Source organism: Diabrotica undecimpunctata, chromosome 3 (assembly GCF_040954645.1).
Source record: "Diabrotica undecimpunctata isolate CICGRU chromosome 3, icDiaUnde3, whole genome shotgun sequence".
Classification (NCBI taxonomy): domain Eukaryota; kingdom Metazoa; phylum Arthropoda; class Insecta; order Coleoptera; family Chrysomelidae; genus Diabrotica; species Diabrotica undecimpunctata.
The window spans coordinates 10,399,142-10,425,395 of NC_092805.1; the positions used below are offsets into that span (position 1 = coordinate 10,399,142).

At 34.3% G+C, this 26,254-nt stretch overlaps 1 protein-coding gene across 1 annotated transcript in view; it reads left to right on the forward strand.

Moving 5' to 3' along the window:
• Window positions 1-26,254, forward strand: part of LOC140436425 (cubilin homolog) — a 989,698-nt gene that overhangs the window by 40,837 nt on the left and 922,607 nt on the right. The window lies entirely within an intron of this gene.

Below are 26,254 nucleotides of genomic sequence, written 5' to 3' on the forward strand. Positions count from 1 at the left end.
GAATGCCGAATTGACTATCGGTATATAAATATAATTAAACATAATATATACCAAAACGCAACAGCCAGTATTAGAGTGGGTGATCGTCAAACCCAGAAATTCCCGATACAACGTGGAGTACGCCAGGGGGATACCATATCGCCAAAACTGTTCACTACGCTTTTGGAATATATATGTAAAAGGGCAAAACTGACCGACAAGGGCATAAACATAAACGGAGAAAAGCTTAGCCATCTAAGGTTTGCAGATGATATTGTACTAATAGCTGATAGGATAGATGAGGCCAAAGAACTTTTAAATCAGCTCTACCTTGCCTCGCTAGAAGGGGGATTGAAAATAAATATATCTAAAACCCAGATGATGACAAATATTGTAGTCAGCGAAGATATATGCGTAGGAACAAGATCCATAGACCAGGAAAAGATAACCAAACCGTTGAGCTTCTCCGTCGTATAAGACTGACTTGGGCAGACTTCGGCAAGCTGAACCATATTTTCAAATAGTCTGATATACCAATATGCCATAAAAGAAAAACGTTTAATCAGTGTGTTTTGCCAGTGTTAACTTATGGTGTGGTATGTTGGGCGTTTCACTACGAGACAAGATCCCAAATCGCCAGCTACGACAAAGAACAGGAGTGGCTGATGCAGTAGAGAGAGTAGCAACACTGAAATGGAACTGGGCAGGTCACGTGGCTCGAATGACAGATAATAGATGGACAAAGCGGATACTGGAATGGAGACCAAGAGATGATGCCTACCGAAGCAGAGGTCGTCCACCAACACGTTGGACTGACGATCTAAAACGTTGTCATAGGAATTGGATGCAAGAGGCACAAGATCGAAATAGATGGAAAATTATGAGGGAGATCTATGTCCAGCAGTGGATAAGCGAAGATTGAATGATGAAGACTTTTTTTTATTAACAGCATCAACCACTGAGGTTTATTAGCAGGAGAACAAATATATAAAATATAAATCTACAAAATAAGTTACAATTTCAATTTGGTAAGATAATTACCAATTAAGTCTAATAGTATTAAGATCTATGAAACAAAAAACTTATATCCTTTATATAGTTACATAAGTTTTTAAAATTGCAATTATGGCTTAAATCTTGTGATATATTGTCAGGTATTGAGTGTCTGTATCTTTCGTTAATGTATTTAAGACTATCTACCATATTATGTGCTATACGTAAACCACAGTTACAATATTCACAAAAAGAGCAATTTAATTTAGAGGTAAGGTATCCATAGTTATTCTGATGTGCCCTACACGTAAACGGGCGACTTTAACATATAGCATTTTTCACATAAAAATGCTTGCACGTCATTCAAGATTTACGACGTCAGAACCCCACAGCGTTGCCAAAACATCAGAATAGTTAGTAAGTGAGGAATTTTTAAAATGTCAACTATTTGTCAAACTATTATATTAACAGTAAATACACTTAGTTTTAAGACTACTGCAACACACTAAAATACATAAGAAAAAATTTTAATACAAAATTATATATTCTAAATTTTAAACTTACCTATTTTAGGGCTGTAATAGTAAAGACGTCCCGCCATTATTTCTTGTTCAAAATTATCTATCTTATATGAAAGCTTATCAGCTTTCTACAGACTATTTATTTGTTTTGACATAGCACAATCACAATACACAACAATAATTAGTTTTTAAAGCTATAAGTCTAAATTTAATATGTATTTATGAATACAATTTATTGATATATATTATATTATGACCAAATTGTGTAAGAGATCAAAACATAAACAAAATTCTTACTCTAAAAAAGCGGCAACACTTTATACACTTTTGCCACACGCTGAACTGTCAATAAAATTTGAAGTATTCCGGTATCAGTTGCGTACAATTATCTAATCTATTTAATTAAAATTATTATTTTGTGCAATATTAGACTTGAAGAGTTATTTCATAAAATTTATATTATTAATAATAACAAATGTTTTTGGTTATTTAATCAATATAACTCTAAAATTCCCAATATAATGATGATTACATTCTTCTGATTATTACACCATGTTGACGCCTATGAAAGATCGAGCAGTTCCGTATGGGTTTCGTATTATTAGCTGTGTTAGAAATATTTGAACTCTAAGGTTGACGTTCTGGAAATTTTAAATACAAGCGACGTCACTTTGTATAAATCGTGACGTGCAAGTGTTTTACTTTGAAAAATGGTATATAACTGACGTTTAATGCTTGTTTCACACCATGATTTTATTGTTGTTTTAATAGTGGAAAAACGATTGTGAAACACTTAAAACTGGGTGCCAATACTGTTTTAACTAACACCAACGACGTACTTTGTATTGCTTGCTATATGATCAGCTTTTTCGTTGCCTTACCAACCAATATGAGATGAGATCTTAATGTTACAATCTTACTGTTTTGCTTCATTTAGAAGAATTCAACTGTTGTTGAATTAGATAGCCTATGGAATTATTTGAATAGAGCTATTTTATTGAATGTAATGAACTGAGAGAATCAATAATTTTCACAGCTTTGGAGATAATACGGTCACTTATATAAATTAATGTTGGTATAAAAATTGTAGTATGGCATTTGAAATAACAACTACTGATCCTACAGCATTAGTGGATTTGGATGCATCTGTATAAATGTGATAATAATCGGAAAAACATGACAGTTTGTTACCAAAGAATTGGTTTATTATTGCATAAAATGTTTCAAGTTAAAGTTTTTTAAAGAAATTAGATTTTGTAGATTACAAAATTTTACCTTTTAAGATTATTTCAAGAGATGTCCATATTGGGGATCATATGGCACATATTGGGGATCAGGATTTATGACAATTAAAATCGTCTACAATTATTCTCGAAGTTGGAATCTGATCCAATAAATCTGTAAGATATGTTTCTGTGATTGTTTGGTTTAAAGGTAGATATTATGTTATTTATTTATTTAACAGAGTTAAATAAATATCATAAAATCCGTGATGGCATTCTATGGTATCTCCAGAGATTTTTAAAATAATTTAGGATAGTTAACTGCTTCGTCTTTGTTAACTGTCGACTGATTTAAAATTTATCAGATCACCTCGTAACAACTGTTCAATCTGGAAGTTAATTTCGTTAACATCAACAGTTTTGACCGCCAAAATTGCACGCTTCAATTAATGCGCGCCAAAATTAACCAATTATGATTCAAGTAATTATTCAGTATAGTCGGAAAGACACTTATAGTCTCAAGAAAAGTGCAGAAATTATCTAAAAGTTTTATCTAATGCGTACTTAAATGCAGTTTTATTTTATTGTTTCCAATATCTAGCAAATTTTGGAAAAACATTTGCGCCAACAAATCATTTTGCACCTGTACTCTTATCTTAGTGGTCAATTGAACTGTTTCGACATGTCGCAATATAAACGATTGTGGTGAACATGTATTAATCTCATCTTCATACGTAAAGTGAGGAATAACCAGTAATGTCTGTCGTAAGTCACCAAACAGTAGTAATACAGCATCACCGAATAGTTTGTCGTTACTTTTTAAATCTTGCATACTTCTATGTAATTCGAGTGAATTCTTATAAGTCGTAAGACATTTATCCCAGTTAATAACTAAGGTCATTCATCGAGATACAAAATATCCTATCTCTTAAGTTATACTCTTTCACAAAATTTTATTACAATCGGTTTAGTGGTTTTTAAACTTTTAACCTGGACAAATCAATTAGCTTGGACAAACATAGTGACACGAGATTTTTATATATAAAAATGATCCAGACCAGGAAATGGTCACTACTAATGATTTTCCACTATATTTATTTTGCTTACATAAACAGTGGGATTAAATATAAGTCAGAAATGGAAAATAAAAATGTACATTCTAAAGATATAATGGGTCTCTTCACTTTAATCACAGGAATCTCGAAGATCATCCGGTAAAAAGTCTTTAATAATAACACCCAAAGGAAGTCCATGCAATCATAAACAATCGATGGAGATTCAAACCGATTTAATTGATCACTATCCTGAATTACGATGATCCCGAAGAAGCTGCACGCTGTAAAAACACTGTCTGTAAAGGAAAAGCTCACGTGTTTTGCGATAAATGTCATATTCATTTATGTTTCCTCAAAGTTTTTTTTTATTGTTACATTGGACCTGAGAAAGGCGTATGACTCTGTACCAAGGTCAGAACTATGGGAGGTCATGTACAAATTAGTAATACAGACGCAACTCATAGAAGCTATTAAAGCTCTGTATAAAGAAAATAAAGTGTCCATTAAAATAGGAACAAGAATCATAGGAGACTTCACCACAACAAAAGAGCTCCTGCAGGGTTGTTCCACGAACGAATACCTATATACGTTAAGCTTTGCAGACGATCAAGTAGTAATTGCAAAAGACCAAGACGACCTCAGCAACATGATGAAGAAACTACAACAAGAATATACCAAGGCTGGCCTAGATGTTAAACTCGCGAAAACAGATTACCTATCTACAAGTGAAGAAGACATAGAAGATCTACAGATTGATGACAACGTAACAATCAAAGGAAATGATAAATTCAAATACTTGGGGTTTATAATCACGAAAAAGGCAACAACAGAGGAAGAAATTACACAAAGATAAGGACAAACAAGAACAGCAATCCGACAACTTAACTCAGTATTGTGGGATAGACACCTAAATATGAAGACAAAAACACAGATTTATAAAACATTAGTGCGAAGTATTATGACATATGGGGCTGAAAATTGGATCATAAACAAGAAAAACAGCAGTAAGATAGTAGCAACAAAGATGGAATGCCTGCGAAGATGCTGCAGAGTAACAAGAATGGATAGGAGAAGTAATGACGAAATAAAGCAAAGAACATCAATAGAAACAGACATACTAACATACATAGAACAAAAAAGACTAAAGTGGTATGGACATGTAAGAAGAACTAGTGACAGCAGAGTGATAAAGAGAATAACCGAATGGAGCCCCATAGGAAGGAAGAAAAGAGGATGACCTCGAAAATCCTAAGGAACGAAGTAGATGACGCCATCAGTAAGAGAGGCCTAAACGATGGAGTATGGAACAACAGAGAGAGATGGAAACGGTTGAGCTAGGGAAGGCAGTGAATACTGTAGAATCCCTGAATATATATATATATATATATATATATATATATATATGTATATATGTTTATTGGAGTATAAATATCATGTAAAGTAAAAAATTATACAATCTTTGATAGCTTTGAAAAAATGACAGCTTTGTAAAATTAGTCGAACACTTTAGTTGTCTCGACATTGTAAGACTAAAAGATTCACCTTTTCGTAATAAATTTTCCCTTAATGGTATCTTCCAGCACGGTACTTCGGAACGTAACGTCGGCAATTTCCCGTCGTAGTTGTTTTTATTGCAACGATCATTGGAGATAATTTGCATATATCGACTGGCACCTCTTCAGGATGCTTAAAGGTATTAATTATTTATACGGTTATTGAATTCCCCTCATGGCACGGTGGTGTTACATTCGGTTGCAATCAACTGAGTCGACGTGTATTGACAGTAATCCTTGTCTCAGGAGGATTTTCAGACTGGTTCGTGCAATATAAGCTCTAAACCGAAAGACAAATGAGGTTGCATTAATTAGTGAGACGCGATTAAAACTGAGGTTTACGACGCATTCAAAAGTTGCAAATTACTACGTGGAAGTCAGTTTGGACATTAAAGCTCAAAGTGAACGATCTGGCATAATGAAACGCGTGAAGATTTCAAATCTAACATATAATGAGAATATATATATATATATATATATATATATATATATATATATATATATATATATATATATATATATATATTACAGGGTGTTTCAAAAAAAAGTAACCTCGTCTCTAGGGTAGGTAAAAAACTAAAAAATAATTGGGGTTTGCTTAGTAAAAAAATTTTACGCATTTTTTACGATTTTGCCATACTACTGGCACCATTGTAATGAAAATTTATACGAATATGTTTGGGAAGCTGATACATCCCATGAATTTGTTTTTATATCTGATTCTCATAGAGGGCGCTAGTTACACGGATCGTACTAAGTATTAGTCAATATAACTTTTTTAAGTGTATAATTATTAATCAAAATTTCAAGTAAACTTAAACATCATTCAATTTTACAAAAAAAAGGTACTCCTGGTAAAACTCGATACTGTGTACCGTTTTCGGAATATTTTGATTTGGAAATTATGAAGTAATGGTCCGTCATAATAGTGGGAGTTGTAAATTAATTGTTTAAAGAGTGTCTTCGGATAACCTTTGTTAATAAATATCTCAAGTAATTTGCTCTGACTATTACTTATGGTCTGTCTATGACTGGTCGTCACATATATTGAGTATTTTATTTTTTACAGCACCAACTGTACTATATTTCTGGTTTTTTGGATGGTTAGAAAAAAAGTTTAGAAATCTGCCTGATGCAGTAGGTTTTTGGTACCAATCTAGTATTATATGATTGTCTTCCGTGCGGATTACTTTAGTGTCCAAGAAAGGTACACTATTGTTAGTTTCTCTTTCAACAGTAAATTGTATTTTGTCATTAAAAAAGTTAAACGTATTTAAGATGGTGTCGACCTAATCGTTTGGTATCTACCTATTAACCCTATTGCATCAGGCATATTTCTAAACTTTTTTTCTAACCACCCAAAAAACCAGACATATAGTATAGTTCTTGCTATAAAAAATATAATCTTCAATATATGCGACGACCAGTTTCTATGTAATAGTCAGAGCAAATTACTTAAGATATTTATTAACAACGGTTATCCGAAGACCGAATCCGAAGATCCGAAGAGTTAGTTTTGTTTAATTTACCAACTGATCTGGTATACCTAGCTCTTTGGTTACTTTGAACATGTTTCTGCTATTCACAGAGTCGTAGGTTGCTTTGTAGTCTTTAAATATTTGATAAGTATCAATATTATATTCCAGTGTTTTTTCTAAAAATTTTTTCAGGGAAACCAGCCTGGTATTTTTCTTCTATCCGTTCTGCATATGGTGGCATACGGTGATATAGTACTATGGAAAGTATTCCAATATTCCAATCATTGAAGAGGGATTTCTGTGTCCATATTTCTATTATAAGTTGCTGTAATGCCATTATGGTATCGTGGCCAGCTTCTGTATACAGTTGAGCTGGGAGATTATCTGTTCCTGTTGATTTCTATAACTTCAGGAATCATTGTTGGTTCCTTCTCCCTCTCGTCTATTCCTCTCTATGAATGATGAGTACCTCATCTCTTTCGTCTTCTAGGTTTTCTTCTTCTTCCTTCACATTAAGTGCCTGGTTAAAGTATTGCACTTATCTATTCAATACATCTTTCCTTGTTGTTAATAGTTCGCTATTCTGACTTCTGAATGCTCTGAGTTATTTCACTCTAGTTTTCTATATATTTAATTTCATTATTTAAGTAGTTTGGCTTTTTTATTTTGTCTATCTTCTATACTTCTCTTCTCTTTGTCTGGTAATTCTCTACACTTGTTCTCAATATCTCGACAATTCAAAATTCCTTTTTGGCTGTCATAAGTTTTATATAAGTGTAAAAAATATTAATATTAACAAATTCATAACAAAGAAATAGTTTTAAAAGAATAAATACAATCTATAAGGTACTCTAAAATTCAAAAATACATTTTTATACAAAACTCTTTGATTTAAACTAAACCGTTCAAAATTGATGACTCTCGGTCTCTCTTCGAATAGAGTATTATGCTTTTGGTGCAATATAAACACAACACGAAAATACTTTCATTGTCCTCTAGAGGATTAACTCGAAACAGCTAAATTCAGGGGCGTATCTACGAAATAAAATATAAACAGTTAAACCTGCCACAGTCGCATTGTCGAGTGGTATTAAAACTTTAACTTGGAAAATAATAGCTTAACCTGCATCTATTTGAATAAACGCATATTAAAATGTGACATTAGGGTTTACTGACTTATCGCATTACACACAAGTAAACAGCAGAACTATTACTACTTTATTTTGGCAACAGCCGATTTAAAGTTTTTTCAAAGAATTATAGAATTTTTTCATTTTTTGTAGCTATTTCTTTCCTAAATCTAATTTAGTATGTTTTTATTATTTTTCTGTGTATTTTATTAATTTTTTTATTTTTGTCAGCACTTTATACTTTAACAAGTTAAGTGCCACCATACTGAAAATTTTAATGTCTATATTTGCCAATCACTTTTATTTTTAATAGTATTTCTATTACTTTTTTTAACTTTCAAATCAAAATCTAACTCTCTAAAATGTGAATTTTGTTTAAAATTTTATTTTTTAAATGTGAGTCCACGTTGGAGTTTCGCGACAACCAGCAAGATACTATCAAAGCTTTGACTTGTTTATTCCTGTTGATAACGAGTCGTACCAGTGTCCTGTTTCAGTCGTACGAGAAAGAGCAACAAAAACTTCAAAATATTGGCGCAAGAAATTCTGTCAGAATGAAGAATCGGATGAGCCTGGCTACACGTATACGAGTACACGAGTACCAACCAACTGATTCTAGTCACAGTGAAAATACATCTAGTATTTGAGGACAATAATTTTTTCAGGTTTTCATACACAATTATACGAAAACTTCTCCAAAAAATCGTTTTTTAAATTCTACGAATATTGTAGATGATGGTCTTTTATCCATGATGGTAAATATCTAATTTATTTTGTTTAACTGATTTTGATTTTATTCAATTTTTAGGTCGAAAAAACAAATCGTTATGCCCTGCAGTGTCAGGAAAAACTCAGATGGCTGGGATTATGTCTAATGGGGTAATGTTCCATCTTTTCATTCAAGAATGATCTTCAAGTGAGTAATATTAAAAAAGTAATGTCAAGGAATCGCTTCTAGTTATTGTGAAAATCGCTGCATTTCAATGATATTTCAGTAACAACAGATGACCGTTTGCAGAAGATCGTTCCAATGGTTAGCAGACTAACGGATAAATTCAAAGCTGCTATCGTTTCAAAGACAATTGTGTGCAAATTGACAAAATTTAGGTGCCTTTTCAAGAACGGCTAAAATTAAAGCAGTATATTGCCAACAAGAGGCACAAAATTGGGATAAAATTATTCAAACTTTGTCTGGAAGGTGATAATACGATTTTAACGTATATTGTGAAAAAAACATGCTAAATGTAGTACCAAACCAACAAATGTTGTGATGAAACTTATGGATGAACTGCTTGACAAAGGTCGAACACTTTCTATTGATAACTACTAGCCACACGAGTTCTGTTACCCTTGCACATGAACTTCTACACCAAAAAAATTGATTGGTACGCTACGTGCAAATCGCAAATATAATCCCAAAAACATCATTTCCAAAAAATTAAAAGTGGACGAACATGTAGCTAAACAAAGTAATTAATGCATTATTGTTCAGAACTAGAGGGACAAGCGAGATATGCTGATGAATAGTACCAAATTCGCAAACCAAATGGTGACAATGCAGAAGGTACGCGGTGACGTTGTAAAGCCAAAGAATGTCATCGAATGTAGTAAAATATAAAAGCTTCATTGATATATCAGATCAAATAAAAAGCTATAATTCGCCATTACGTAAAGGAATATAATGGTACACAAAATTATCGTTAGTGCTCTTGACTGGCACAGCACTGATAAATGCCCATGTCGCACATCAAAGCATTGGCAATGAAAGCATAATAATAACCAAATTTAAGGAAAACGTTATTCGTGGTCTATTAGAAGATTTTATTGTCATACCAGTCATTATGGAAAATAGTCACAAACTTAGCGATGTTGGTCGTACAGGCAAAAGACGATGTAATGTGTTAAACAAAAATGGTAGAAGAGAAAAAGCAACCAACACAAAAAATTCTATTGCCTTGGCTGTTTTTTTGTTAGCACTTAAATTTTTTTGTCATATTCCCTGACAAAAAAATCGGTTGCCTGTAAAGTCGGTTTTACGGGCGAAGATTTTACGTGACAACGTCTTTTTCTCGGTAGAATATTTATTGATATGAATATTATTAAATTGCACAATAGTTGTTTGTAGTTAAAACGCGCTGTTTCTTCTCAATCGACTGAATTACGATTGATTGCAGAGTGATTTAAACTAATAATTTACTTAACACTATCAACATTTGTCAATAGTATGACATAACCTATAAACTCAGTTTCTCAACTTTTGTGTCAATCTAACAATTAATCAATCAATCATAGTTTACGATAATGAAATATTAGTGTACAATTATTTACCTTTATTGTTGTAGTTGTTGTAAATGACGAATCTAAGCACTCCACATTTTCACTACAGACACAGCTGATGATACTTTAACCACACGTGTGAACTTGTATTATGACGCTTTCTCGGTTTTCCAACGCCAAGAACGCTCGAGAAAGACAGAGACACAAGCACGCACCGATTCAACGCGCCTAATTCTCTAGTGCTGCGCGCGCAGCGGACCGATTATGTTTGAGTGGGAGAGAGACGCAAGGCATTCGCCGGTCCGGCGGGCCTCTCTCTCGTTCGGTGACTCATCGTAACAGACGTGAGCGGGCGTTACACTTTTTCATGAGTGACTCCGAGCCACAACCTAATTTAAGACGTTGTCACGTCAAAATTAAATTAGTACTTTAGATACAATTTTGATATAATGTTATTACGTTTTTTTTATAAAAATAAAGCTTATTTTGCTTAAAATACTATGATAATAGAAGAATAAAATATATAATTACGCAATTATTACTTATAAATATTATGGGCCAGGCTAGTCCTCATTGACATCTCAGAAGCACATGCCAAGTATGCTTTCTAGACTATCTGGCCGGGCTCGAAATGTTCCCGTGTATTTTAAATAAGTTCGAAAAGCCGCAGTTGAACTACACAACATTTTCTGACGTGCATAGCGCATGAGTCCACGTCGTTATCACGCGGCCCGTATATAACTTTTATGTGTGAGTCCGTGTTGGCCTCTCATGGCACTTAAATGTTAAATTAATTAAGGTAATATCTCGGTAATTCTTGCATAATACGATCTCCTAGCTATGATATTGTGATGGTACTGCTCATTTTGCACCCTTCGGACATTTTTTACCTTTTTATATCATTCTGGTAAGATCATAGATCTTTCTACTCAGCTCCAATATTTCATATTCTAAGAATTTTACACTTATCTCATCACATTCTGCACATTTTCTGTTTTTTTTTTGATAACTGTATATTTTCGTTCTTTTCTTTACATCGTAGTTCTTTATAGTATTTGACTCCATTTCTAAGCTTGTTTTTTAATTTTGTCCCATATGTGTTTAATCCATTTCTTATACAGCGGCTAAATTTTTTCTTTTTTCCATTTTAGATTCCTCAGTTTTGCTTAAGTTGCCTTAGTGTGTTGACGGTTCGCTTGGAGGAATATAATTGGCGTTAGACCTATATGGGACAGATATAGAGTTCATGGACTCGATATCTGCCCCATAGATAGTTTCCATTTCTAGCTGCTTTATATTTTCCATTACGCCCTTAGCATGTCAAGGCTATAATCACCTAGAGCGATAGAGAGTTGCAGATCCTAGGAAAGAAAGAGTTAGCTAAAAGCACAAGATGATAACGCTGAATGTGAGTAAGCAACAAAAAGAAGAACCTTATGTTCAATTTTTTATATGTGAAAACAATATGATAATTCTCGCAGTATCAAATTTCAAATCATTAGCTGAGCCACCTCTTCTCCCGAATCTAATCTTTCTTCTTCACATTGTGCCGTCTTCGAACAAAGGTAGGCGATCACTTCTTTAAACGCTTTTAAATCTTTTGATATTCCTCAGCCTAGATTTCTTTCCAAGCCTTTTCCTCCCTCTACTCTTCCTTGCATGATGACGTGTAGAAGAGAGTATTTATCGTTTCGAAGTACGTGGCCCAGATACAATGTTTTTATTATTTTAATTTTAATCATTAGCTCTCTGCTATGTCCAATTCATCTTAATACTTCTTCGTTTGAGACTTTTGTAGTCCAAAGGAATTTTAAAAATATGATTTATTATTTTACGAATTGGGCTTTCAGAGTCCAAGCTTCTACCCCATATAGCAGTTGCAACCATGCATAACATTCGTCGAACCTCAATCTGATAACCATACTTAATTTGTTATTTGTCAATATTGACTTGTATACTCTAACCCTACTCTTAATAAACACAGACATTCCTAGACGATGCAAAAAAAATCACCCTCTTGAATGTTGACTCATACAGACAAGAGACGCTTTTTTTGCATATGTCTTTGATTTTGCTACCGATAACGAATAAACGCGTTTTTTCGCTTATAGGCTTATACAACACAGTAAAACACAAGCAGTGTTAAAACTAGTAAAGAGCCTAAAGGAGATGGTAAACATATCCACAAAAGAAATAAAAATCCCTAATAAATTAGAAAAATACATCTAGTTTAGTTTAGGTTGTAACTTCAAAGATATGTTCTTAATTCTTGTAAATGCAGCAGATAACATGGGTCCAATAATTAACTAAATCAAAACAAAGCTGAATAGATCACGTAATTAAACATATAGGACAAAACTTGGTAACATTGGGAAGTATACATAATTTTGAATTGGTGCAGTAGAAAGCATGGTAAGTATCACAAACATAATATCGAAAGAGATCAACCAAAGAAAAACAGAAGATTTTATGGACTTATCAAACACATTAGAAGCCTTTGTCTAACAAAAAAACAAGCATAGTGATGTACGGATTCTTTTTATTATAATCAAAAACAAACTTTGTGACGGGTAGCTCTTTCAAGGTGACAGACTCAGTAAAACACAGGTTGAAATAAAAATAAATCTATTAATTTTAACGTATGTACAAAAATAAAAATAAAATATATTCTATATCCCCGCCTGGATCCCGCGAGAGTGAATTCCCCGGCGGACTTCTGTAAAAGAAAAATTATTATTACTAACAGAAAATGAAATACGCGAATTCGATCGCACGCAGACTTATACTCGCTTCCACCTCAGTCCAGTGGAAGCGCCAAATGCTCTCGCAATCAAAATATTCGATTGTGCAGATCCACGGTATACTCTGAGTCAGAGTTGACGGTAATGTTCAATCCACTATACCCACGAATTCTGCTTGATTAAGAACAGAGCATAATCCTCACTGCGGAAGTCTCTCTGTCCGGGTTGGCTCGCAGGTTTAATGCACTAGCGAGCCAGGGAGCCTAGAGCGTTAGCCACAAGACTCTTCTAACTCCGCCAGCCGCTCGCTTTAAATAGCCGCTCCGGACCCCACCTCGTCGTCTTGTCGTGGAAATTGATGCGTGATTATCGAAACTCCCACTGTTCGAACTGTTGAACGCTGTTGCTGTAGGACGTTCAGCACATCGTTACAACTTGGCTTCATCCATATAATTTCGAGGTATACAATAACTACACCAAAATAGCCGAAGTTACTGCAATACAAATTAGACGCCTACCATACGCAGGACATCTAGCGTGAAATAATAAAAGTTATCCTGCAAGACGTACCCTATTGGCAAAACCCCAGAGAACTAGGTAATGATATTGAGAATAACTGGTAATATGAATAAAACTGCCTGGAAAACTTATACCAAGCCGCAAAGAATAAGACCAAATCAGAAAGTATGCCTGAGAATAAAAAGTTTTATCATAATATTGTATATTAACCGGTGAATAATTTGTTTTCCTTAAACTGCATTATGTGTATGTAGATACGGTCCTGGTAAAATTGTAAACTGTATAGTTACTCCAACTTGACAGCATCCATTAAATTTGTTTTGAACACAATGCCACTTGAGATTCGTATTGGAATCGAATATGTATGGCGAATAAAGCCTACTAATGTAGAGTCAACACAGCCATTGTTAGTTGATACTGAATAAATGTCTTGAGTAGTCGAAACGGAAAACTTTTATTCAACTATAGATTAATGAGACCTATTTCTAAATACGACTTTGATTGCTGCCGAAATATAATTAAATGTGTTTAGCTGATAAATAGAGTTTCTAATTATTTAGTCCTTTTCAGATAAGTCTATAGCTGTTGTTATATTGAAGTTTATTGCTTTTGTTCTCCTGTGCATTAGACACAACCCTAATACGCCAAGCAACAGTGATGAATTTAATTATAAGTTGCCTATTTGAGGAATATTATATATTGTATATATGTATATATATATATATATATATATATATATATATATATATATATATATACCTCAAATAGGCAACTTATAATTAATTTATGTGTAGCTGCTTTTATACTCTCAGTATGTGTGAAAAAAGATTCAATCTGTTGTAGCGTTTGTCAATAATTTCGAGGGCTTTACGAATGAGTTTCGATTTTAAGAAACGGATGAAAGCGATGGTTCCTGCTTTTTCGAAATCTATTTTATGGCCTGTCTAAATATGATTTTAGTCTAGGGCTGAAGTAGCATGGAATGTTTTAGAGATATGGAGTGTTCGTAAATACGGTTATGGATTTTTCGGTTTGTCTGTCATACGTATGTACGTGAGCAACTGGAACAAGGTATCTCGTAGACACAATGGTCTTCATTGGGGATTTGGTCTTTTACGGTTCTGACGAAATTGGACAACTTGGAGTGAATAATGAAGATGGTTTTGATGTTTAGCGGGTTGAGGGTTCTACTGATCTTGTCAGTGACACCTTTAATGAAAGGTAGAAAGATTTTGGGTTGATTAGGAGACAAGGTTTCTTTTTTGTTAGTACTAGAAACAAATTCGCCAATGATTTTTTCTTAGATGAGGAGATATGTTGTGGAATGCAACCTTTAGATTCTTTTATTCAGGTATTAGCGTGTTTGACCAATATAATTTTATATAATACATATAATACATATAGTAGTCATATAATATTAATAATGTATATATTGTATATATTTATTTAATATATTTTATATATTTTATATAATATAAAAATATATTTTATATATTTATTATATAATATATTTTATATAATACATATAGTAGTCATATAATAGTTATATACTAAACATATTAATTTTATTGAAGTGAAAATATTGGATGGACAGCAACTATTATAAAAGGGTTTCGTTAGAAAACACACCACACCACAGAAAACACCAAAATAGCTATGAATAAGAAAAGGGACATCAATGACTTGATTAACATTTACACCTATATATGTTAAGAATGTCCAACTAAACCTGTTCGTAAAACCTAATGTTAGCTTGATAAGTTAAAACATCTGGATATCTGTTTTTTATAATATTCCCGGAATTTATTCCAACAAAATCAGAATAGGAAAATTTAGAAAGGTGTTTGGAATGCTATAGAAGTCTTGTTTAAATAAAATATATAAAAGTTCTTGATAAGATATAAAAAGTCGAAAAAAAATATAAAAATGCGAACTTACTTTACTTTTTCGTGTCTGGATCCGACTACAGTTTTTCTGCCCAATATCGGGCTACTTCTACACCTTTTGTATTTGCCAGCCATAAATATCGAGGGTGCACTGTGATGAGCAAAGTCTGCATACTCTCAGGTGCTCCACGTCATGTATTTCCCCACATTCACAAAGTGCGTCGCTGTCTGTTTGATGCCCCATTTAATGAGGTTCTGATTCCTGGCGGTTCGTCAAACCCGTATAATTGGTGCCTTTCATCGAAAGTTTGCCTGAACTTCTCCGCATATTTTGAGGCGCATCTACGGTCGTCTGGTGATGCGAATCCAGCTACCTGGTACAGTAGGGGTAGAGGGATAGGCTTCATACAACCGGTAATTATTCTACATGTTTCATTCAACGCCGTGGTGACTTGTTGGGCGTGTCTAGATCTACCCCAAGCGGGACAAGCATATTCCCCTGTTGAGAAACATAAGGCCTCAGCTGTTGTCTTCAAGACCTGGGGGTTTGCACCCCACTTGCTCCCTACAATTTTCCGGAGAAGGTTTTTTCTCGTAGAAACCTTTTGTCTTGTGCTCTGACAGTGGAATTTATACGTTAGTGACCGGTCTACTACTACTCCAAGATATTTGGGCCTATCAGTATGTTTCAAGCGTTGTCCCTCCCAAGAAACATTCAGTTTTACATGCGCCAGTTGGTTGTTGAGATAGAATGCACATACTTATATACACACACACATATAAAAATGAAAAACAAAATCACCACTTTTGAAACATTTAAACAATTAAAGCAGGAATCTTCCTTTTTTTAATTTTTAAACTCTTGTATTTTTTATATATTCGTTTTCACACGTATTCTACTTATGAAAATTATTTTTCATTTTTAAACTATCTTGGTCTAAGCACTTTTCTCCTTAAGTCTGATTAGTACTAGCGAAATGACACTTCATGAATGTTGGCAGCGTAGTTTATGAAAGTCTTATCTTATCTTATTATTATCTTTCTGGAAATCCTGTCGTTTTTGTCCTTCTAATTGACAGGATGTATGATAACTCTTAAAAAAATATCCTATAATCTAGACACTTTATACAATATGTTTGTCATAGTGAAAAAAAATTATATAGGAACAGTACAAAGTTTTTTAAAGGTTCTAGTTAAACATGCCGTGAGTATTTTTATCAAGTTGACTCTTATCTAGAACTCATCAAAAGCATAGATTAATTAATAGAGCATTTTATTTACTATAATGATCCGAAACCTCCTTATTAATTTAATTAGCGTTAATTAAATTGTCACGTTTCTAACCAAATCTTTAGACGTTGTTAGACGTTCGGCATACACTTCCGATACACTCAAGAATTCTGCCTGATACGCCGTCGTATCGTTTTATTTATATTTATTGTTGACGTATAGGTTGACATCAAACTTAAACCAAACATTTAATTTAATTTGGCGAAAAGTAAACAGCAGACGGAAATTTAGTGAAAGGGGTTAACGTCTGCCATGTACGTAAATGAATGGTAAATGATTTAGTGCTATCGGTCAAGTTTCTGTTCTAGCCCTAACCGACTACCCCGTTAAAGAAGATTAAAGACCTGTTACCAGAGTCGCGCAAATGAAATGTGTTTAAATTCTACTGAAATTAAATTTTATTTGAAATTAACTCTATAACATATCCTGGACGGGTAATTAAGAGCGATAAACAATTGTCAACAAAAAGAATAAGTCTGTTATTCAGGTTTCAGTAGTAAATTTTAATAGGTACAAAATACGCACAATGATGGAGCATAAAAGAAGACAGATGCAGTTAGATCGGAATTCGAAATTAGTGGTGAAGAGAACTAAAAAATGTAAAATAAATGAGAAAGTGAAGATGAAAAGATATTTGAAAAGAGCAAATTAACGAAGAGGTCACCGAGCGAGAACCCCCCCCCCCAAACAAAGATAAGCTTAAAATGTTTCGTCAACTTATGGCAAATAATTGTCGAATAGTATATTTTTTCTAATTGAACTTCCTAAGTGTTGCAATTATGGCCTAGATTAAATTGTAATGTAAGCTAATAGTTCAAAGTTTGTTAGTATGATAGAAGCAATAACCTCTGTGCTGAGGTATGAATTATTTGTGAGATTATAAATTTTGGATTTGAGCTCATGTGAGCACAGTCTATTATAGAGAGTTACCTTAACATCATCATACAGTGTAATTTGTAGTAGCTGTCAATAAAATCAACATTTTTTCGCCACAACTTCAATTTTTTATTATATTATTATCGTCGATCGACAAAAAGCGGACAAAGGGGATTATAAATCAATTCGGACCTCATAACTAGAATCTGTTCAGTGACTATCATCGTACTACTACTACTAAGGATTTCCACAGTTTTCACTGTCTTCCTTCACTCAACCGTTTTCTCCAATTTTCCCTGTCATTCCAGTCTCCATCTCGCAGGGTTCTTTTCTCCATAGCCTCGTCGATTTCATCTCTGAATGACCTTCGGGGTCTTCCTCTCTTTCTTCTTCCAATCGGGCTCCATTCTGTGATTTTATTTATCCAGCGTCCTCTGTCCGCTCTTCTGACGTGGCCGTACCAGGATAGTCTCTTCTCCTCTATATAGTCGATTATGTCTGATTGCACTCCCATTCTCCGCTTAATCTCTGCGTTTTCAATTCTGTCTCTTTTTGTAAGTCTACAGCTTCTCCTCAGGAACTCCATTTCTACTGCTCTTATTCTACCTCTATTTCTCTTGTTTATTGTCCAGTTTTCGGACCCATATGTCAGGATACTCCTTGTCAGGGTGTTATATATTCTCTCTTTTGTCTTTATCGTAATGTTGTTATCCCACAACACTAAGTTTAGTTGTCTTATACAGTTTCTTGTTTGTCTCAGTCTGTTGTTTATATCTTCTTCTGTTGTTCCCTGGTTCGATATTATGGTTCCTAAATACTTGAATTTATCTGTTCCATTTATTTGTCTTCCCTCGTCTATCTCTAGGTTTCTCATATCCTTGTTTTCTGTTGTTAGGTATTCGATTTTCTCTAAGTTTATTTCCATTCCGTTGTTTTTATATTCATCTTCTAGTTTTCTGAGCATAAAGCTGAGATCTTCTTCATCTTGTGCGATGACTACTTGATCGTCGGCAAAACTTAAGGTGTATAGGTATTCGTCTCTTACTGGTATGCCCATTCCTTCGCACTTTCTCCTCCATGGTTTGAGTGTCTTTTCCAAGAATATTTTAAACAGAGTAGGGGACGTAGCACAGCCTTGTAGAAGTCCTTTTGTCGTCTTAAATGGATTGTAGGCTTTATTTCCACATTTAATAGCTACTTTGTTTTCTTTGTATAGTGCTTTAACTGCTTTTATTAGTGTTTGTCGGATTCCGAGATCATTCATTGCTTCCCATAATTTGACTCTAGGTATTGAGTCATATGCTTTCTTTAGATCAACAAAGGCCAGATCCACCGGTCTACCTTTTGCCATTTTCTTCATTATCATTTGTTCTAATGTGTACGTATGATCTAGGCATGATTTTCCTACTGTGAACCCTGCTTGGTCTTCTCCAATTATTCCTATTATTTCAGTTTCTAGTTTTTCTTTAATAATTTTCCCGTAAAGTCTACCTACCGACGATATTATACTAATTCCTCTATAGTTTTCACATTTTTTCCTGTTTCCTTTCTTATGTATGGATGTGATGTATGCTTGTGTCCATTCCGCAGGTATTTCTTCTCCATTTAGTCCTCTTTCGAACATTCTATGTAGCATGCGGAATAACTTTTCCGTTCCGTTTTTAATTAGTTCGTTTGGTATTCCTCCGGGTCCTTTGGCTTTTTTGTTCTTCAATGTCTTGATTGCTCTCTTAACTTCTGCCAGGCTTATTTCTATCTGGTCGTATGCCCCATTTCCTGCATGTTCTATATTCTATTCCTGAAATTGGGGACGGTTTTCTGTAAGTAGTTTTACGTAGTATTCTTGGACAAAGCGGACAAAGGGGCATTATAAATCGATTCGGACCTCATAACTAGAATCTGTTCAGTGACTATTGAACTAAGGTAGATGGGATGTACATAATTATGATGGCTGACTATTGTTGGAGCATCAAGCAAGAATTTAATTAGATTTAACGTTCCAGCACAAGCCATAACTAAAAAACAATTCCAGCAAAAATTTTTGTTTTAAAATGTAATCACTATTCGCTACTTAAACAATTACAATAGCCTAAAATAAACAGTACTGAACTTGGAATTATTTTATTGTTTTAAAAAATACATAATATTGACATTTTATAACATGTTCGGGAGCTCCTGCTCTCTCAAGACAGACTTTATACCGATATCCCAGATTTCTTGTAATGCTATGGAATAAAGGTTGTCTTAAGTCCGCGAAGAAGGCTCTAACGGCATCCTTTAACTCATTGATGGTTTGAGGTGCCCGTTTAAAAACGGAAGTTTTAGTAATGTTCCAAATGTATGCGTCTGGAGATGTTAAGTCTGGAGAATGTGCCGGATAGGGGAAGTCAGTAAATCGTTAAATGAATTTGTTTGGAAAATGTCCCAGAAGAGATTTACGAACTGCGACAGCATTATGGCAAGTTCCATCATGCTGGAAAAATTGGTCTCGAAATGCCAAATTACGTGCAATTACGACAAAATTGACGTAGATCAGGGATAAAGCATGTTAAAATTTGTATGTACCTTTGTTAATTAAGTGTGACTTGCCTACCATTTTCTTCGATAAAGTATGGACCAATGATTCCGTGTCCCGAAACTGCATTCCAGATACTCACTTTTGCGCTATATAAAGGAACTTCTTGAACTTCATCTGGTCTATCAAAGCCCAGAAATAGATTTGTGCGACGATTTACATGACCTGACAAATCAAAATGTGCTTCGTCTAAAAACCATACATTTTTCAAAAATTCAGAATTTTTTACTGTAATGCAAGAATTCTGGCACAATATTTCACTCTATTGTGATAATCCCTGGGATTTAATTGTTGATGTACCTGAATCACACACGAAAATGCAACCAGCTCCTTTATAAGGAAGTTCGTTTTAAGCCAAGATACAACACTGTTCTTGCCTGGCTGGCTTTTGGATTTTCCAAGATTTGCTCAAAAACAGGTTCATGGTTATCGTTGTTGTTAACTGTCCTGGGACGCCCTGAGTTTTCTTTTCGTTGGCAAAATACATTACTCGTATTTCTTAACTCTTCAACAACCTTCAAAACTACAGCATTACTTGGAGAACGTTTATTAAACCGTTGTGTGAGTTGATCACACACGTATTGCAGACTTGCACTATTACGTCGGCCGATTCCGTATGAGCGAAAGTAATGCTACACAAGAAACTCTTTCTCCTCTGTACTTTTTTAACACTATTTGTAACAATTAGGCCTTAATAATTAATTGTCTAAGGATTACTTGACAGGTCTATACTAGTTAATCTGAATATTCGCGCACAAAGAGACATCTATGCTTGAGTTTCAGTACTGTTTATTTTGGGCAATACTGTACTTTTTGTAAACACAATTTAACTTGCAGTAAATACTTTTGTAAATAGTCTATTTGGTAAGTTTTTACTTTATTTTACTTTATATGCACAATTTGTAGGACTGTTGGGAATATCTTGTATCTTTATAAGTTAACTTGATACAGAAAGTTTTCGATTATTTTTGGATTCAGAAACCTAAATTTAGTTAAACAGTTCACAGGTTTAACCCTTAACTGGTCCGGTACTGTAGCAGTAGCGTAACTGGTCCGGCGTAGTCTGCGTAACTACTGTTTCCAATAAAGCAAAACAACACTCAAAAATAATTTTTTTATTTAGAAAAAATGTTACAAACATACCCTAATATATTTATATAAAAGTGAACGTATTAGATTTGGGCATTATTTCGGTTAAGAAAAACATATTAAAATAAAACTGACATCCATACAAATATTTGTGAAAAAGTACATAGTTTTGTAAAGTAATTAAAAAATATATAAAAAACACTACGAAAAAAGAATGTATTCTTGGGATAAATGTTCAAACTGCACACTCAACAAAAAACTAGGTAAAATAAAAATCGATCAAAAATGTTTGTTTCCAGCATCAGTCAAACTTTAGCAATTTTATATGCAATTTTTATATAGTGGTTTTGTTCATCCCAAACAAACAGGCTTTTGCAACGCAAGCACAGGTGTTTTGTCATCCTGCGATTTCTACTCGGATACAAACTACAAATCTTGCGTTTTTCTAAAATATAAACATCCGGCTGATTGTCCTCTTGTTCTTCTTGAACTCCAAGTATCTGGCTAAATATAAGACGTAATTGACGTGGAATGTTCGTAATTTGTTTCGTCTTTTCATGTGATCTTGCACTAACTGCATAGTCAACTCCAAAGCAGAAACACTTTTTTCTTTTATTACTGGATTGTTTTTGTAACACTGATGTAGAATATATAAATTTGTTGTAAAAATGTCCAATATGCGGAAAAAAATTGTTAAGGGCTATCTTCGGGTTTGACGGCTTGAGGTGCTTTTGGAGCATTTCTCGTCTAGGGAAATTATAATAAGAAATAATTTCTAGTTTTTCAGTAGAGGGATCACTATAACGTCTACTATGCATTGAAGATATAAGTACATAAGTCAAGTTTTTCGTTCGTAAAATATCCACTTATTAAGTAGAAGAGTACCAATTATTAGCTGTGATATTTCGGTTGCTACCAAAGAGCGGTTCAGCTAAGCGCAACACAGCATATGTAGGCTTTAGGAATTTTTTGTTCTCGTCACTGATACCAAATCCATCTGAGTCTTTTCCGCTGTAGATATAAGCATCATACAAATAACCATTACGTGCATTCGTAAGACACTGTATTTTAAGTCCGCATTTAGCCGGTTTGTTAGGCATGTACATTTTAAACCGGCATTTGTCTCGAAAGCTTACAAGCATTTCATCAATTGTGGCAGATTGACCAAGTCCGTATACACTTTGACAATTTTCCATAAAAGTATTGAATATAAATGAAATAGCTGCAGTTGGATCATCTTTTTTGCGTTCCTCCCTGTCTTCAGTATTGTCGAATCGGATAGCAAGTAAAAGAACAGAAAATCTTTTCTTGCTCATGCCTGCTTTAAAGGTTTCTCTTCCAGTTCCATCTGTTGCAAATAAACGGTCTATATTTTCGTGACTGGAGTTGAAAATGGCAGTGTAAACAAGGAGTCCCAAAAATGTTCTTAACTCAATAACTTCCATTTCTCTAAGATGATGGTTTGTATTCTGCTCAATATGTTGTAGAATGTTATCACTAAACAACATATTCCAAACAGACAAGGGTATCGCAGCTTCGCCGAGCATTTTTGCCTTTGTTTTTAGAATTGGCACTTTTATGACAATGTTGTGTTTACGTGTTCTAGATGAGGGGATAACTTCTGACCTACACCACCTGTGTCAATTTTTACCATAAACATAGGTTTTGTCACTAGCACTTACTGCTAATTCATCACAATCTGCAAGCTCGTCAGAATCAGAAAATTCCGAACATGTTTCGTGTTCAGATTCAATGTTATGGTCTTCCAAAATATCGTCTACATCACTGTCACTATCACATTCCTCATTGGACCACTTTAAAAGAGTTGTCTTATAATCGTCATCGCCAAAACATACTCGTTTTGATGGTCCGACCATAATTTCTAAAAATGCACGACACACAAAAAAGTCACACCAACAGTCCGGCGTCGTCTGAGGAACTACTCTCGACCTAATTATTGCGATAACTTTTTAGGAACTGAGAGAAACTTGTCGCAAATACATCCACTTGTCAAGCTCCAATAGTTTAACCTTCCGCTACCGGAGGGGGGTACAGATTGTACCCCAAATCCGATTTTTCATGAATAATTTTTAAAAATGTTGGAATTTTGTTTAACTGTTCTAGTTACTTCTTCATTGGGATGTGTAAAATCATATCCAACCATTTGTTTTGAATTAGACATATTTTTACCTATGAAAAGTGCAGCACTGTGCTTGGGGTACAAGTTGTACCCCCTCCGTCAACCGCCGCACAGTTCATTGCGGTCGACGCCACTGACTAAACCAGACGTTTTGCGCAAGGCACCAAACCTGTTGTTTGCAATAACACACAAATCAGTTCTGTGGATGACTTAGTGCTAACATACCGTTTTAGTTTATCCATTTGTGATGACACGATTTACCGATATGTCGAAAAAAATAAAGTTAGACCTTCGGAAAGAACAGGATCGTGAAACTGCAGTGCAGTGGTTAGAGGAAAGTGATGATGATTACCTTTCTGAAAGAGATAGTTTATCGGATGATTCAGAATTAGATGATAATTTAGAAGTAGCGGAATATGAGCCTGAAATTCTTAGATTAACGTAATCTAAGCTGAAATTCTGCAGGTAATTTTTATTTTTGTTTAATGTACGATATTTCTATCTTGAGTTTATTATATTTTAGCCATCTGAGAGCGACAGTAATGATTCTGATAAACCAGTTTTGGGGGTAGTAGATTCCACATTTATTTCCAAGAATGGTACAGTTTGGAAAACTTGCTCGAAAAACCAGGGCTTACAGAAAAATCTAAAAATGTCGCTAAAATTAGTGATTGCTTCAAATTATTTGTAGATGAGAAAATTGTAGAGACCATCGGCAAATGTACAAACCAGAAAGCGGAGAAATACTTTCAGGATTGGAATGGGAAAAATCCTAACAAAACAAGAACCTGGTTGCCCACTGATTCAGTGGAAATTTATGCGGTCTTGGGACTCTTGATTACGGCGGGTGCGCTAAAAGCCATTAGGGAACCAGTGCACTTTTTGTGGTGTCGAAACCCTTTGTACAGTCGATATATTTTTCCGGCTGCCATGTCACGCGACCGATTTCTAGATTTATGTAATTTCACTTATGCGATTCGATGATTTGAACACTAGAGAAGAACGTAGAAGTTCTGACAAACTAGCAGCTTTTAGGGAAGTGTTTACAAAGTTTGTAGAACACTGTAAAGAAAGTCTTAAGTGCCACTCTCATCTAACTGTTGATGAACAACTTGTAAGTTTTAGAGGTAAGTGTCCATTTAGAGTCTACATTAAATCAAAACCAGCCAAGTATGGCATCAAAATATGGGCTCTAGTTGATGCAACAATCACCTATGCTGCTAACCTTCAGATTTATACTGGAAAAGATGGTAACAAACCAGAAAAAGACCAGGGCAAAAGAGTAGTACTTGATTTGGTCTCATTTCCAAAAACTGGTTATGGCATCACTACTGATAATTTATTTACCAGTGTTCCCTTGGCAAAACAACTCCTAGATCGACAAATAACATTATGTGGAACACTTCGAAAAAACAAGCAGGATATCCCTCCAGCCCTACTACCCAATATTTCTAGACAAGAAAAGTCCTCAGTTTTTGCCTTCACTGAGAAAATAACACTGGCGTCTTACGTTCCTAAAAAGAATAAAGCAGTAATTTTATTGAGTACAGAACATAACGACGATAAAATTAGCGGAGACGAGACGGACTATAAGCCAGACATAATCTTGCATTACAATTCTACAAAAGGTGCCTTAGATACTATGGATAAGATGGTAAATGAATATTCTTGTAAAAGAGCCTCTAAGAGATGGCCATTTGTTTTGTTTCAAAATCTTCTAGACATTGCAGGTCTGAATGCATACGTACTGTGGACGACAAAGAATTCCAATCGTGCGTATGAAGCTTCTCACAGACGCAGAGAATTTTTACTAAACCTGGGTCAAGAACTTATAAAGCCCCATGTCGATAGGCGACTACAAAGTCCACAAAAATTCCATAAGCGAATTACAAACGCGATGTACGAATTATGCCCACCGCCACCAAGGGAGAATCGCGAAAACGACGGCACCATCTTGAAATCCTCAGGGCGATGTTTACTTTGTCCACGCAAGAAGGACCGCAAAAGCAGAAAAACGTGCAATTCTTGTAAATTCTTTGTTTGTGCTGAACATCAAACAACCACAATAATTCAAACAATAATATGTACAAAATGTAAAGCTAATCAAAAAAACGATAATTAATTTTTTCAAGACACCATATATTTTTTTATTGTTACTTATATTCAATAAAAAATACTTGCATTTGTTTTAATTAGGTTTTAACTAAATTTATTGCATTATGTTAATATTTAATCTATAAAAATGCATGGGGTACATAATGTACCCCCTCCGTCAACTACAAAACAACTTGACCCTTCGGTAGCGAAAGGTTAAGGATTAGATAGAAGGACTTGCCTGTGGGCGGTGCCAATTTCCAATAAAATATAATTAAAAAGATGAAATCGTCTGTCAGACGACGCCGGACCAGTTAAGGGTTAACATTCCAGCAAAAGCTATAACCAAAAAACCATTCCAGCAAAAAATTTTTGTTTGAAAATGTAATTACCGTTCGCCAATTTAAGAATTATTTTTATGAACACAATTTAACTTGACGTAAATGCTTTTGTAAACAGTGTATTTGGTTAGTTTTTACTTTAGTTTCCTTTATATGCACAATTTGTATGAATTTATATTAATTATTTTTGGATTAAGAAGCCTAAATTTAATTGAAAATAAGTCACAGATTTAAGATAAAGCTTTTGGGTTTCCTGTGTAAATTTCAAAAATTAAAAATATGTGACAAAACTATCATTAATATAATCCAAATATAAAGGAGTCAAATCACTGTTAGATGCTTAAAAAGAGTGATATTAACATTTTTTTAACCCAAAATAAAATATTTAGATCCGCTAATGCCTTATGTTAACGATGTGTACCTAAAGAAGATTAAATAGGAGTTAGAAACCCCGGTAACTAGAAACGGCCGAAACATCGGCATTTCTGTTGGCT